Here is a 15625-nt window from a genome sequence, read left to right on the forward strand (position 1 = left end):
GGGGTGTGTCTTGGCTAAAAACTCTGGAGACCAGCCTGGGAGTGGGGTGGGAGATGGAAAGGGATGGAGCTGACTTAGGGGTGGGGCAAAGTGCTGCCCACTCCCATTTCCAAATCTTATGTTGTTCAGGAGTTCCCTTTCATTGCCGCTTTCAGAATCAGATTCTGCTGCTTTTCTGCAGACCCTCCAAGTGTCCCTATTTTCCAGGGACGTCCCTGATTTAGAGAAGCCATTCTGGTTTCTGATTTAATCCCAGAATGTTCCACTTTTCCTTAGGATGTCTCTAGTTTCATTGGTGAAATGTTGGAGGGTATGGAGTTATCCCACCCTTGAGCCATCTGAAGGCAATCCTGTATTGGGAAGTCTTTTTAAATGTCTAATGTTTTATTATGTTTTTCTATATGTTGGAAGCTGCCCAGAGTGGCTGGGGCAACCAAGTAAGATGTGTGGGGTATAAATAGTAACATTATCATTATGGAATGGGTCGTCCCTATTTTCATCAGAGAAATGTTGAAGGGTATGTTTCCATTGTGACGCTTTCTGCCCAAAAAGAAACCCCTTCCATGCTGCCTGCCCCAGAATGTAGATCTTGTAAATTATGAAGCCCGTTGTGCAACATTATGAGCATTTCAAGTAGGTTTCTTGGCATCAGGTTTCAAAGCTGCAGGATCCAGCTACTGGGCAGCCATAGTTTAACTTTCTCTCAAATGGCTGAATACGTCTCTCTCATCCCACACAGCAATGCTTTTTCTGAAGGCATTTTCAGCATGTTCAAAAAGAACACAAGTGAGGTTCAAAGCTCTTTAGGAAAGTCACCAGAAGGACAAGCTTCAATCTGAGCATACGCAGAGCACATGGGAATAAGAAATAGTTTGTGTGCAGTGATGGTAGCAAAAATCAATGTATTTAAGAGTTCCAAATGCAACATCTGATCCCCAAAGCAAAATCTTATCTGCCCCATACAGAGGCTTGGTGGCAAGAAAAGAGCAAACTTCTCAAAAAACTTAAGCTGAAATAGGGATTGGCTGTGCTCATGTTATGGCCTTCAGTCGTAGCAGGGAAGTTATGTGGGAAGTTTTGCTGTTTAAAAGCTCCAGCTGAAAGTGGAAACAGCAGCACTGAAGAGCAATTGCTTGTTTGGCTACATGGCAGTTTGTAATGAAGACTTTCCACCCATGTGGTATTTATTTATTTTTCAATAAAGTTTATTTTTTATAATGTTGTATTTACTGTTAATGTTGTATATATGAACACACAGAAAGAGATTTAATTGTATTTATTGATTTGAGTTTCCCCCCCTCTCAGGCTTCTCTAAATACTGTACAGGACTTAAATTCAAATATTTCTGTGCTTAAAATATTACGGTTTTGTGTGTTTCCACTAATAACTTTTGGATCAGCACAAAATGTTTAAGCGGTGATACTGACGTAGAATAGAATGTCCCTATTTTCATCTGAGGAATGGTGATAAAGGTAAAGGTAAAGGGACCTCTGACAATTAAGTCCAGTCGCGAACGACTCTAGGGTTGCCGCGCTCATCTCGCTTTACAGGCCGAGGGAGCTGGCGTTTGTCCGCTTCTGCAGACAGTTTTTCTGGGTCATGTGGCCAGAATGACTAAGCCGCTTCTTGCGAAACCAGAGCAGCGCACAGAAATGCCGTTTACCTTCCTGCCAGAGCGGTACCTATTTATCTACTTGCACTTTGACGTGCTTTCGAACTGCTAGGTGGGCAGGAGCTGGGACTGAGCAAAAGGAGCTCACCCCATCGTGGGAATTCGAACTGCCGACCTTTCAATCAGCAAGCCCAAGCAGCACAGTGGTTTAACCCACAGCGCCACCCTTTGAAGAATGGTGGACAGTATGCAAATGGTAGGTCTGAGTTATATTTTTTAGCTTTTGGAATGCACAACCATGAAAAATGTGTATGCTGATAAAGTAAATTTAAAAAAAAACCAAACACATTGTTCTGATTGTACTTCACATGTTTGAAATGATGCTTGAGCACAATACTGGGGCTTTGCAAGATTCTTGCTGTTTCAAAACGTTTTCTATTACTTGACATATCTGATATCTTTCTATATCTGAAAGCATTTATATAGCTCAGCTGCTCATACTGTTAACTTAGATTGTGGCTGTTCCTAGGAAAGGAGAAAAGCATTCTGGAATCCAAAGGCTGCAGAAGTAGGGGAAAGACATTTTATTATCCTTCTCTCTTTGATGAGATTACTCTTAACATTCAGAAAGGAATACAGACAGAATAATTCATAGTGACATTTTTATAATAAAAAAAATACAGAATAGGCAAACAACTACTCAAACTATGTGCTAAAAATAATAGCCTCCATTATTTAATAAAGATGTACATCATTTAATGAGTGCATAGGAAAATAATCTATGTTTACTCTTATTTGGGTTGAAAGAATTAATAGCCACATTTACCAGTTCCTAATTATAGCACCAATAGCACCATATAAGGCAGAATTATCTCCCTGGCTATAATGGACCGATGTCTAATTTTGACATGAACTATATCACCTAGTAGTATCTTTGCCTAACATTGTAATCTCAGCAATTTAGTACATTAGTGTTCTATATTATAATGTCCTGAAAATTCCTAATCACACAAATAACTTTACAAAGATTTTTTTTTTAAGACACATGGAACCAAGGAGATTTGCGGGTGGGTCTGATATGCATATGAATGAATGCTACAGACAGAACTCATGATTTTTATTTGTGCTGTTTGCAGCATTGCATCATAATTCATCCCAAATTATAATCCCAGATGTCCTTTTAAGAACAGCAGTTTTATTCTAGAACACCACAGCCTCTTACTTTCAAGTTTGTATAGAGCCTAAAGCATATCTGTCAGGGGTTCAGGAGCAGAGGCACAGGATAAGGAGGAAATGGAGAGTGAAGGGGAGGAGTCTGAAGGAAATGTCAGCGATGACAGCGGTCCGAGGTCTCTGAGTCTTTCCAGCGAATCGGAAGATTCACAGAAAGGGGCTCCCATGGTCAGGGCAAGGGGAGTGCCCAGAGGAACACCTCGGGAAGAAGGGGGCAGAGGGGACTCAGAGAGTAGCAGTTGGAAATCCGGGCCCACGTCCCCCCCAGAGTGCAGTAGGGGGGAGGAGTCCCAGGCATCGGGATCAGGTGGCGCGCTGCCAGCGGGAGAACATGAGGCAGGATTGACCACACCTCCGTCGGGGAGTGAGGAAACGGTCATCAGGAAAGTTAAACGCGCGCGCGCGCCAAGTTCAAATGTACAGGAGGGAGGCACAGTTGGCAGCCCGGGAAGAGAGCCAGGTCCTAAAGCCCGCCGAAGAGAGCGGGAGGAGTCAGGGGGGTCATCGTCAGCCTCAGAAGAATCCAGGGAGACAGGGGCCCCGGAGGGCAGCAGGACCCAGCGGAGAAAGGAGAGAAGGGAGAGGTGGAGTAAGATTAGAGTCTTAAACTGGTGCACAGGGGGCGGAGACTCAGATGGAGCTTCGCCGGTCTAAAGCCTAGACGTAGAGCTGGAGCGCTGCAGAGTGGAAATGGATACTGTACTTCAATAAAGACTTTTGTACATAAATACCAGCCAGCGTTGGTCCTCTGTGAGCTGGGACCAGGAGCCAGCCCTGACAATATCCTTTAGGCAAAATTCTAACATCCACCCATTTTAATTTTTTTGTTCCTAAAAGCCTTATCTCCAACCTGGTGCCCTCCATATAAATTCTATTACAACTCCCAGCTTCAGGTGCATTGGCTGGGGTTCATGAGAATTGTAATTCAAAATATCTGAAAGGCACCTAGTTGATGAAGGTTGTCCTAATTTTTCTTGTTTCTTAGTATTGCTTGGAAGCATCAATTTCTTTGGGTGTTGTGATGATCGGTACCAAATCCAGTGTCCTTTAAATTTTGCTGTCCAACAAATGAGATCCAATACATCCTTACCACCTAAGACAGACCAGCAAATACCCCCCAGCTCCCTCTCCACCTGCTGCTCCATCTCCTCCTGACCTCGCCCCATGATACTGTGTGTGTTTGTGGGGGAACCGCTTCTTACTGATAACCCTCCTCCTCTTCCTCCTTAGCCCTGATGGCGCAGCAGTCCTGCTCCCTGCCCAAATGCCTTGCTCTGAAGAGTGACACAAGCATTCATCCTCAGTCCCTCCATCTGGGAATAACCAGGTTTTGCTACCATGGCAAAGCGGTGGTTTGAGCTCTTTGTGGGGGCCACGTCACTCCAAGGAAGGCATGGGATGGGGCTGACAGAGAGAGATGGCTTTGGAGATCCTTATAGGAACACTGCCAATCACTTTGACACAGCGCCAGACACTTCAAGCAGCTTTTGCTCATGCAGCAAAATGGTGATGGCACTGCTATGTAGCAGCTGCTGGTGGCTATCCAACAGTTTCTCGTAGACACCTATTTGCCCACTATGAGAACAGGATAATCTGACTGGGTTGTCCCAGCCACTTTGGGTGGGTTCCAACAGGATGCTGGAATGTATGGACCATTGGCCATTGAATCCAGCAGGCTCTTCTTAAGTAACAGCAGGCAAGCATACCCTAGCATAGACTATCTCTCTTGGACTGCGGCTGGCAGAGTATATGGGCTGCTGGGCCAGGACTGATGGTAGAAGAAGGCCCTGTAGCTGGCTAACAGCAACAGAGGGCAAACAAAGGGGCACAGTCCTTCCTGTCCTGCCACTTGAGCCAAGAGCCTCCTCACCGTAGCTCATGGAAGGGATAAGCCTGTACATAGATGCACATCTGTACAGCTGGGTGAATCGGGGGCATTTTCAGCCATGTACCTGATATATGAAACAACGAGTTCAGGGATGGAGAAACTGGCCTGGCTACAAAGACCAGAGAAGCCTTCAACTAGATGCAGGCACAGTGCTGTCAGATTAAAATGTTGGTCCTTTTTTTAAAAAAAAGACAAAATTTAATCCATATCTCTTTTGAGTCCATTATGGAGGAAGTCAAGTAAAAACAACACCACCACTTCTAATATATTTTGGAAGATACAGATCTGAGCTAAAGAGTTATTGATTAGTTTATTTATTTTTAATCATAATTCAAATCTATTTAAAGAGTACAGGGCACCATTATATATTTTTGTGCTCGATCTATATTTTACGTGCGGGTAAACTGTACTAATGAGAAAAAATATCAGTGTTCACTCTCATCTGGAAATATTTTCTAATTAAAATTGATTGCCCTAGTCCAGCTCTAGTCATGCTAAAGAAAAGGTATTTATGCCAGCATGTGGAAGGGGTGTACATTTAAGGCCCACCCCACTGAATGCAGTGCAGTGGAAATAAATTATATCCACAGACTGTTGTACATTTATGTTCATGGTTCCCAGGGCTGTCTGTAAGTCTACTTGCTCAGATCTCCTTAGCTGGATTAGGGCATCTATTTGTTTCTTACGTTTTGATGAGGGTGGGGGGAGGCCTTCCATTTAATGAGATGCAGTGACATTTTATGGAAATGACATGGGCTGGGATCCAAACAGATCTGACTTCCATATGCACACGAGGACTTTTCCTGCCCTTCTTGCTACCTTTTGCTATTACCAGAAAACCTTAAATGAATAGTATTTATTTTATTTTAATTTATATTATTTATATCCCACCTCTCAGAATACAAACCCTACCAAAATGGAACTTTCTGAAATGCCAAGCAATGCAAGGGAAACAGCATCTTCCAGTGCTTCCTCTGTTAAATGTGCAGATGTTGACAAATATGGCTATATTGCAGAGGGTTGGACTAGATGACCCTTGTGGTCCCATCCAACTCTACAATTCTATGATTCTATGTGATGGAGCAAGAGACTGGGGTCACATCCACACCATACTCTAATGCACATTTATACCACTTTAACAGTCATGGCTTCCCTATGCAACAAACTGTTTCCAGGGTTTCTATGAAATTCAAACAAAAATTAGAAAGGCTGATTGTTACCTGTACTGTAACATATTCTAAAACATGGTCAAATTTAGTATAAGCAATATTTTTAGATGATCATGGGACGGTATCCAGAAAAATAAATGGAAAATATTAATAAATATACAGTCAACAGGACCTTGGTTTTGTTTCCTCTCTAGAACCCATTTCCATTCATCTCTCATTGCAAAATTGCTTCTGCTAGAAATGAATTCCAGCTATAGATATATAAGCAATAATAATCATATTTCACAGTCATAATGTGCGCAAGTCCCCATTTGGGGGAATAGGGGGCAACCGTTATAGCTCAGTGCATTCTGGGGAAATTATATTCAAATTCATGATGTAAAACTTCATCAGGGAACACATGTCAGTCCATTATACTCCAAGGCATGCAAATTTAAATTCAGAACAGAATTCCATCTCAAATATTTAGCAAGAGCCTTAAGGTACAATAAATGAATGAGCTGGGAGTGGGGGAATCAAAGTCTAGTAGATAAATAATAATAATTTTTTGACCAGTATTTTCTGCCATCATCAAAAATTTTAGCTGAGAAATGGATTCCATGCATTTATACCCAATTAAATTAAAAGGAAAACAATTAAAATCACAATTTGCCTGCTGTTCTTGAGGCAACTATTCCGACGATAAGTGCATATTTTAAAGCAATATCAGTTTTTAGACTTCATGTAAGCTTAACTTATTCCGAGACAAACCAAACCAAAACCCTACAGCCAGGTTTGCCCTGATTTTTGCTAGTGGAAAAGATGCCAATTTTAAGTCAGCTCTTGAAAATTTTCCAGGCATGCTGACTTGAACAAAGCCCCTACAAAGAATGCAGAATACGAATATCTATCTGGTGCAGTATTTCTTATGTGACTGAAATACTCCATTTTCAGTGTGAAAGATGATTTTAATGTGCCCTTGATGTGCCGCAAAGGAATCATTTGGCAGCTTCGCCAGGGGAGACAGGTGGTACTTCTGGCATCCACTGAGGACATGGGAGGCACCCAGATAGAGGGATAATCGCACGAGCTGTTTTTGTTCAGGTTACACATTCAGCAGATAAATATTAAATAATATTCTCTTAAAATGATAGCTAGAATGATTAGTCAGTAGTCTACCTCATGGCTCAGCGGAAGAAAACATTTGTTGCATTCAGAAGACCCCAATTTCAACCTGTGGCATCTTCAGGAGGAGAAAAGGATTATGCCAGGTGGTCAGACAGTATGCAGAGAGGGAATAAGGTAGTTTCCTACAGCACTATGCTGTCTACACTGAGTCAGCAGGCCTTTAGACCTGCAGATGGCACCCAATTAAATCTCTAGTAGCAGGAGGAGGGTGGGCTGTTCTGTCATGCGAGCTGTTCAGCTGGGACTGCCTGCAGTTCCCCATTCCAAACAGTTGCCCTGGTGGCCAAAAGAGGGACAAAATCCGATCCGATTTGCAAGGCTGACCACAGGGCTGACTTAAAACAAATTCCTTTCATATTTTCAATGTGATCATAGGGTTGTCGTTCGCATGCAGCAAGGCTTTGTCTATATGAGCTATCATTTCATGGCATAAGCAGCCACAGAAACATACCTGTCAACTTTACTCTTTTCTTGCGAGGAATCCTATTCGGAATAAGGGAATTTCCCTTAAAAAAAGGGAAACGTTGACAGCTATGCACAGAAAGAATTTCACTTGCTTTTCTTTCTTTTTACATTTTTTAAAATATAAAAGCAGCCCCACTCAAGTCATAGACTCTGCAGCATTAAAAGGAACCCTTCACTGTAGAAAACAAGCATGCAAACTGCACCAGGATGGGTGGGTCCCAAATATCTTCATGGGGCTGAGATTTAGACATTTCTGTGGGATTTTTGAGCCCCCTTCCGGTAACAGCAAAGGAGTTATTTGGTGGGCAGGTCTGCTTATGGGCTTTCCATAGACATCTGGTTGGCCACTGAGAGAACAGGATACTGGATTAGATGCTTTGGCCTGATCCAGCACAGGTCTTCTTAATGTTTTTATTACAGCCACCATCCATAGCAGAAATGTAATAATACTGGCATTCCTTATTGGGTTGCTGTAAGGATTATGGAGTGTGGGTGGTGCTGTGGTCTAAACCACGGAGCCTCTTGGGCTTGCCGATTAGAAGGGCGGCGGTTTGTATCCCTACGAAAGGGTGAGCTCCCGTTGCTCTGTCCCAGCTCCTGCCAAGCTAGCAGTTCAAAAGCATGACAAGGCAAGTAGATAAATAGGTACCGCTGTGGTGCGAAGGTAAATGGCATTTCCATTATGGTGTAACTTAAATGGATATTTTTAAAAAATAGAGCTTTCCAAGCACACATTAATGCAACTCTTCTATAGTTAATATGGCCCAGTGTATATGATATATATGAAAAGTCTGGAGAATTAGAGGGTACAATTTTAGGACTGCCTTTGTTTCTGATGCTATAGAATCCTATATACTTTGGAGGTAATACAATTCAACTTGATTATTTTACTTCTAAATAATCATGCATAGCTTGTATGTGATCTCCTTGAGCCTACAACTGTTCTGATTTTTAATATCTCATCTCATCCTGGCCAGTCAATGAATAGTCCATTACTGCACATTAAGCAATTCAGTGCACCCTTCCTTTATGACTGAGCCTACTTGCTTCTGAGTAAATGTACACAGGATCCAGTTGTTCGTTGCACATATTGTATTAAAATCGAGAGAATTTCCTTGTAAGAAAATTGAGCTCAGTCCTGACATTCCAAACTGCAATCCACTTCTCTTTAGATATGTATGGAATTGTCGATAAACAACAGAGGCTAGAATTAAGCCATAATTCTTTTGACTGAATCAGGGCTTCAGTTCTATTATTTTCCTGTCAAAGTGCCTTGATGAAAATGTAGTGCACTGACAATGCTGCCTTATCTCACCCTGATTTACAAACTTTCTATTACACTGACAACAGTTGAATGCTGAACATGAAGCACACATACGTTCCTGCGTCAGATGTTGTGGGTATTTGGCGCTATTAGCCTCTAATCTGGGGTCACAATGAATTTTCATTGGGATTGTTTTTCACAGCAAGCAGGTACCATTTTAAGGGACATGCAGTGTTCCCCTAAAGGGGGGAGGGAATCCCTACTTCGTGTTGCCTCCCCCCTCCCTGCTTGACAAAACACGGTACCCATGGAGTGGGTGGGGATTTCATAGTGGTGCAGACTACAGTGGTACCTCGGGTTAAGTACTTAATTTGTTCTGGAGGTCCGTACTTAACCAGGAACTGTTCTTAACCTGAAGCACCACTTTAGCTAATGGGGCCTCCTGCTGCTGCCGCACCGCCGGAACACAATTTCTGTTCTCATCCTGAAGCAAAGTTCTTAACCTGAAGCACTATTTCTGGGTTAGCTGAGTCTGTAACCTGAAGCGTATGTAACCCGAGGTATCACTATATTTCCAGCACACTGAAGCATTACAGCATCCTCACTTTCTCCCGTTAAGTGCTTTGCCAGAAGAAGGCAAGGATCAGACAGGCAAGCACAACGTGTGCCACATGGTGTGTTTTTAAGTAATTGTTGCTACATTAGAGGAAGCAATCTGCTTTCAAAAGATGGGGGGGGGATCACACTGCGGGGGCCTCCTTTATAGTAGCATTTGCTTCTAAATAAAGGAGGTGAACACTTTTACCTCTGCTTGTGAGCCCCCCCTCAGAGATAACTGAAACAAGGGCTCCCTTTTGCAGGAGAAAGGGAGAACGTACTTTTCAAGAAGATGCCCCCACGTTTCAGTTCAGCCATGCTCTAAATCCCAAATGCCACTTTCCTTATGTATACGGATGCGCATTCTGCTGTCAGCACAAGGTACACTGTACCTTCTGCTTCATTCTAGTTGTTAGGAGATGTACAGAATATTATTTTCGAATAGACAGTAAAATTACTATTGGAAGGGGAAATCTAAGCTAATGAATTCAGGTTCTGGGTGAGATAATTACCGGGTATCTTATTTCATTTGCAGATGCAATAATCCCACTGTTTTTAATACATGAATGGGGAATCTTTGCTGCTCCAGAGGCTGCTGAACTATTTATAATCCCCCACCATTGGCTGTGTTGGCCGGGCTTGATAGGAGCTGGAGTTCAATAACATCTGAAGAACCAATGGTTCCCCAGTTCTGTTTTAATGACAAACCCAACTCCCTCCGGTTGTGATCTCTTCCCGTTCATTGATGTCAGTTGTGCAGAAGAGGTGGACTGACTTGAACAGGGAATGTGCGGCAATGTGATCCATTGGCCAGATGGGATGTTTGCCTGTGACCCTTGCTTGGAGGAGTTGCCAAGAAGCCAGCTGCTAGGCATCGCCAGCCCTGCTTTCTTGTCATTTTAGCAGGAGCTCCTCATTAGGAGCAGTTAAAGTGAAGCAGTGGTGCAAACTGCAGGCTGGAAGGAAATTAGTGAATAGTATTCAATTGAAAGTGAGGAGGGGGAGCTGGGGATAGTTTGTGAGGAGGAAGAGTGGAGAATTCTAGGCTGGTGCCTGAATTCCTGGAATCAATCCGTGAGAGATGAAATGTTGATTTTGCAGCCATCCTATGTCTGGAGAGCCCTTCTTCTTTGAGAGGTAATCTAATGCCATTGTGAGCAAAAAGAACAAGAGACAGCAAGGCAGTATTGATCTTCCCTTCTCACTACTATAATTAGATGTCGGCTTATTGCTGCAGTTGAAGCTTCCCCCTCGCTCCACCCCGTCTTTTCCATTTCCTCTCCCCTTTCTCAGATTCTGACAAATAACTGGAATTCTGTTTTCTGCTTTGGCTAAACAGAAAATATCCAGAGGGTCTTGCGAAAATAAATTGTGTGCTTCAACCCAGCCTTCCATTTGTTTCACTTAGAAGGTGAAAATTAAAAAGTAGTGATCAAAGAAGCACTCGGGATGGATAGTTCATCCCTCGGGTTTAAAAGCACTTGATTAAGCAAAGCAGATCTCTGGAAATAACTGTTTCAGAAGGGTAGAACACGTACAACAACAAGGCTGAAATCCTGTATCTTTACCTGGGAGCAAGGCCTATCAAACTGAGCAGGACTTGCTTCTGAATAGAAATGCATAGGATTCCACTGTAAATATAGAAATTGTAACAGAAGAAGAGTTTATACCCTCACTTTCCCTCACAAAGCACAGGTCTTTAATCTATAAATAACCAGCTCTTCCTTATCTTTTCTTCTTGAATAACTAAAAATCATTCCGCTCAGCTTGTTTTGATTACTTTGGTAGGTAGATAAATTAAGCAATTCAGCTGTTTGCGAGTTAGAGCCTGCCAAGTTATGCTCTGCTGCCATATTTTTTAATAAGGTTATAAACTGGAATCTTCAAATCCTGATTGGTGTGGACTGCAACCGCTATAAATAATAGATACTAAAACCATACAACTGTTAGTGATATGTGGAAACTTGAATTCAGAGTGCCCAGTTTACAACACTTCATCATCTGTATGTTATCTGATATTTTTTCAAAGCCAAAATAATAATAATTAGGATCTTCTGGATGGGAGTTTATTAGGAAATTGATGCTGCTCATGCACACAAGGTATTTTGCGGTGTGTGTGTTGCTTTTTTTTGCAGCTTGTACACATCATCACTATCAAAATGCTAGTCATTAATAATAACGTGGATTTCCCTTACTGCAAAAACCAAATATAAAAACAACCCATTATAACCTGCATTCACTGCTAACCTGGAAGCTTGCTAGTGCATTGGGGGGGGGGTAGTTTGTGGGTGGCTTGCATGGTGACGCCTTCGGTGGGTGGTCTCTCTCATCTCATCTGTGCTTCTCTTTACTTGTCACTTGAGCACATTCTTGTTTCTAGAAGCACACATTATATCCCTCCCCCCTCAAGCAGAAGTCTCCAATTTGCCCATTTTGAAACATGATAACTAGGATTGGTAACATTTGCTCCTTTTATTTTTTAAAGGTTCATGTGCAGAGATACAGAAATACCTGTATACCTGCTCAGAATAGAAAAGGATAGAGGACGGCAGGGGAGGAATAACTGAAGTGAGCCCCCCTCCCCCTCCAACCCTGGATACATGAGGTAAAGATCTCCTGCGCTGCTGTTGATGAAATTCAGAAGAATAGCAATAATGGGTATTTGTGGCTGAAAAAAATGGAAGCTAAAAAAGGAATGCGTGGAAGCTAATTTGTCAAACCTGCACAGAGAAAAATCGCATCTGAACAACCTATTAGAAATACAACACCAGGGCCGTCTTACTCATAGGTCCTAGGGGTGCGGGGAACCCGGGTGCTGAGCTCTCAGGGGCGCAAGACCGAGAGTCCAGGACCTGAGAGTTGAGTCCAGGGAAGAGCCCACCCGTCGGATGGAGCGCCAAGGCAGGCTCTTCTGCTGTGCTCTCTGCGCCACGAGTTCAGGGGCGACTGAGCCAGTGAGACGCTGAGGCGGCCGGCCAGCTCTGCCCTCCTGTGCACCTGGGACTGGGCAACCTGGGGGGAGGGACGCCAGGTGGATCTTTGCACCCTGGCGCCACATATGCTTAAGACATCCCTGAACAACACACTAATCTCAAAGCACCTTTAGATGCAAAACTGGTCTATTACTGTTACCACTAAAATGGCATCCTCTGGACTGGCAGGCTGCTGGTTGGGTAGAAGGAAGACATGCACAATCACCCTCACCCAGACTAGGAGAAAAAAATACGGTATTGGCCCGAATATAAGCCGCACCCGAATATAAGCCGCACCTTTAAAATTCAAGGGGGGGGGGAGAGAAAAAAAGACAATACCCGAATATAAGCTGCTTCCTTAAAATTCAGCAGACACTCACACCTGTTCCGTTTTACTGTATGTCTGTTTCAGCAGCGATACAGTGGAACCTCGGGTTACAGACACTTCAGGTTACAGACTCTGCTAACCCAGAAATAGTACCTCGGGTTAAAAACTTTGCTTCAGGATGAGAACAGAAATTGTGCTCCGGTGGCGCGGTGGCAACGGGAGGCTCCAATAGCTAAAGTGGTACCTCAGGTTAAGAACAGTTTCAGGTTAAAAATGGACCTCCATAACGAATTAAGTTCTTAACCCAAGGTACCACTGTATTGTAAAAGCCAGTTTTTGTAAGGCAGCAATTTTAAGCCGCACTTTAACTTTGGAAAAAAGGTGAGGCTTATATTCAGGCCAATACGGTATATATTACAGCTACCTTCTTACAAGCACAGTGTGGAGACTATAGCTTTCATGCAGCCGCATGAGGTGCAAAAAATGTTGCCTTCTTTACCCCTTCCTCCCCCAGAGTATCTCCACCATCTGCCACAGTGGATTTCAGCTTTAAAGCAGCAGGGGTTCTTTCCTACCTTCTGGTTTCCAGACCCTGAATTTAGCCAAGTACAGAAACTTGGATGAGACCAACATGTATTTTAAAAAGTCAGGTATTGGTTTTTGTGTGTGTTTATGATTCAGTGATGATGCCCTTAAATTCCTTGTTAAGATCTTGTTTCTGCCAGGATTCCAGAGAGACTATTAAGTAAAGGATAAATTTTGGAGGAAATTAAGTCTGTTTTTGGCTAAGGTTCAGGATAAGAGAGGGGTAGTCACATGACCTATGTACATAAATTCAACTTTTGCCTCTAGTCAATAGCCCACCTGGGTTTTTGCATTGTTTTGGAAACCCTGTAAAACTTATTTGACTGGTTGTGATGCTGGGAGAAAAATTATACGCAGGTATACTATGGGAAGTAATGTTTATCTTAAATCATCTTCAGGTCTTTTTATATACCTTCAACAGAAAACTTAAAATAGCATCAGAAAACATATTTGCCCATAAAGTCTAGGAAATATATGAAACTGGTGCAGAAATGATATTAAATTTCCAACAAAGGATATTTTACTTTTCAGATTCCAATTTACATTGTATTGCTTAACAGCATGTAGCAAACAGTAGAACTAAATGATCCATTTTTCCACAGTTTTTCATAATGAACACACTTGAGCCTCAAGGGTTTTAATTTTTTTGTTTTGTTTAAATTTTAGTTGCCCCTGGTACAAACCATTAAGCGCGGCTTGGAAATAAGCACCAGCAAAATGAATTGCAGGGAGTTGAAGGTAGGTGGACTGAGCCAATTGAAGGCACCATCTCAGCTGAAGCTGCTCTCTAAAATAACATATATGAGCACAATCACTCAGAATTTTATATCATTCTCATATGGTAGAGTAAGTAGGAGATTATTCACCACTCGAAACAGCAATGCATGTAATCTTGAAGGGAAATTTCACTCTTCCCTAATCATATCTTGAATCTTCAAGGGGGAAAATGGTTTTGCAGATTGCTGACATATCTCAATCAGCATGTGACATTTTAGAAGCTATATACTTTGCATAACTCAAAAGTAGATGCAGGCCAGCTAGGACTGTTAAAACACTTTTGCAGAATAAATACATCAGAGGAATGGAGTAGACTCAGTAGGCGAAAATGTCTTGCCAATCTGATACTCAGACTGGTGCCACAATTGAACTTTCAGACAGTTTTGTTACATGACTTGTTATGCGTTCCTGAATGCATGAATGGTAGCAGATGGAGGGCAAGTGTCCTTCCAAACAAGGAGCTTGCCCCCCCCACCCCATACTAGCTTCCCATTACTGGACTCCCGTCATTAACATAAACTGTTATTTTTTCTTTCAGAGATCTTAACATGCAGGACACAACTTTCCCATCTAGAAATATACTTTGCCCTTTCTGCACACCACTATTGTGTGTGTGTGGTGTCACCACTGCCTGAATGTCACAGGTTCTCAAAGTGGCAATAATGAGAACAGACACAATCAGCACATGCAGTTGCCCCCAATTATTTCACAAGTGGGATGCGGGTGGCGCTGTGGGTAAAACCTCAGCGCCTAGGGCTTGCCGATCGTATGGTCGGCGGTTTGAATCCCCGCGGCGGGGTGAGCTCCCGTCGTTCGGTCCCAGCTCCTGCCCACCTAGCAGTTTGAAAGCACTCTTAAGTGCAAGTAGATAAATAGGTACCGCTTTATAGCGGGAAGATAAACGGCGTTTCCGTGTGCGGCGCTGGTGCTGGCTCGCCAGCTGCAGCTTCGTCACGCTGGCCACGTGACCCGGAAGTGTCTTCGGACGGCGCCGGCTCATGGACTCTAGAGCCAGATGAGCACGCAACCCTAGAGTCGGACACGACTGGCCCATACGGGCAGGGGTACCTTTACCTTTACCTTTATTTCACAAGTATCCTCAAAACATTACCAATATGATACAACATAACATAGAATATGCAGTGATAAAGATAATTGCACAAGATATTTTCATCTTACAAAAATGTCTGGATTCTTTATTGAAATCCTGTACACACTTATGTACATTTATAAGAGCATTTTTGTCTCCCCTTTCTCTGCCATTAAGATGCAAAATGGCTAACAAAGAAAACAGGGGCAATAAGTTTCATTAAATTCAGTGGAACTTTCTTAGAAGTAAACATGGATAGGATCAGGCTGCTCATATTATCAAGCTTCTTTAATTGCTACTCTTGGAGAATGGATTGGGGCAAGGGATGAGTTCAGCATATTACGAGACCTTATTCAAATAATTATTCATATCTGTTATATTCCAAAAAGCATTGCGATCTGAAGTCCTCAGGAATTTCAAGTCAATACTGAACCAAGTCAACTTTATACAGAACAACCCCTTACCTGTGCTGGATGTT

This window comes from Podarcis tiliguerta, assembly GCF_965153285.1.
Source record: "Podarcis tiliguerta genome assembly, chromosome: 7".
NCBI lineage: Eukaryota > Metazoa > Chordata > Lepidosauria > Squamata > Lacertidae > Podarcis > Podarcis tiliguerta.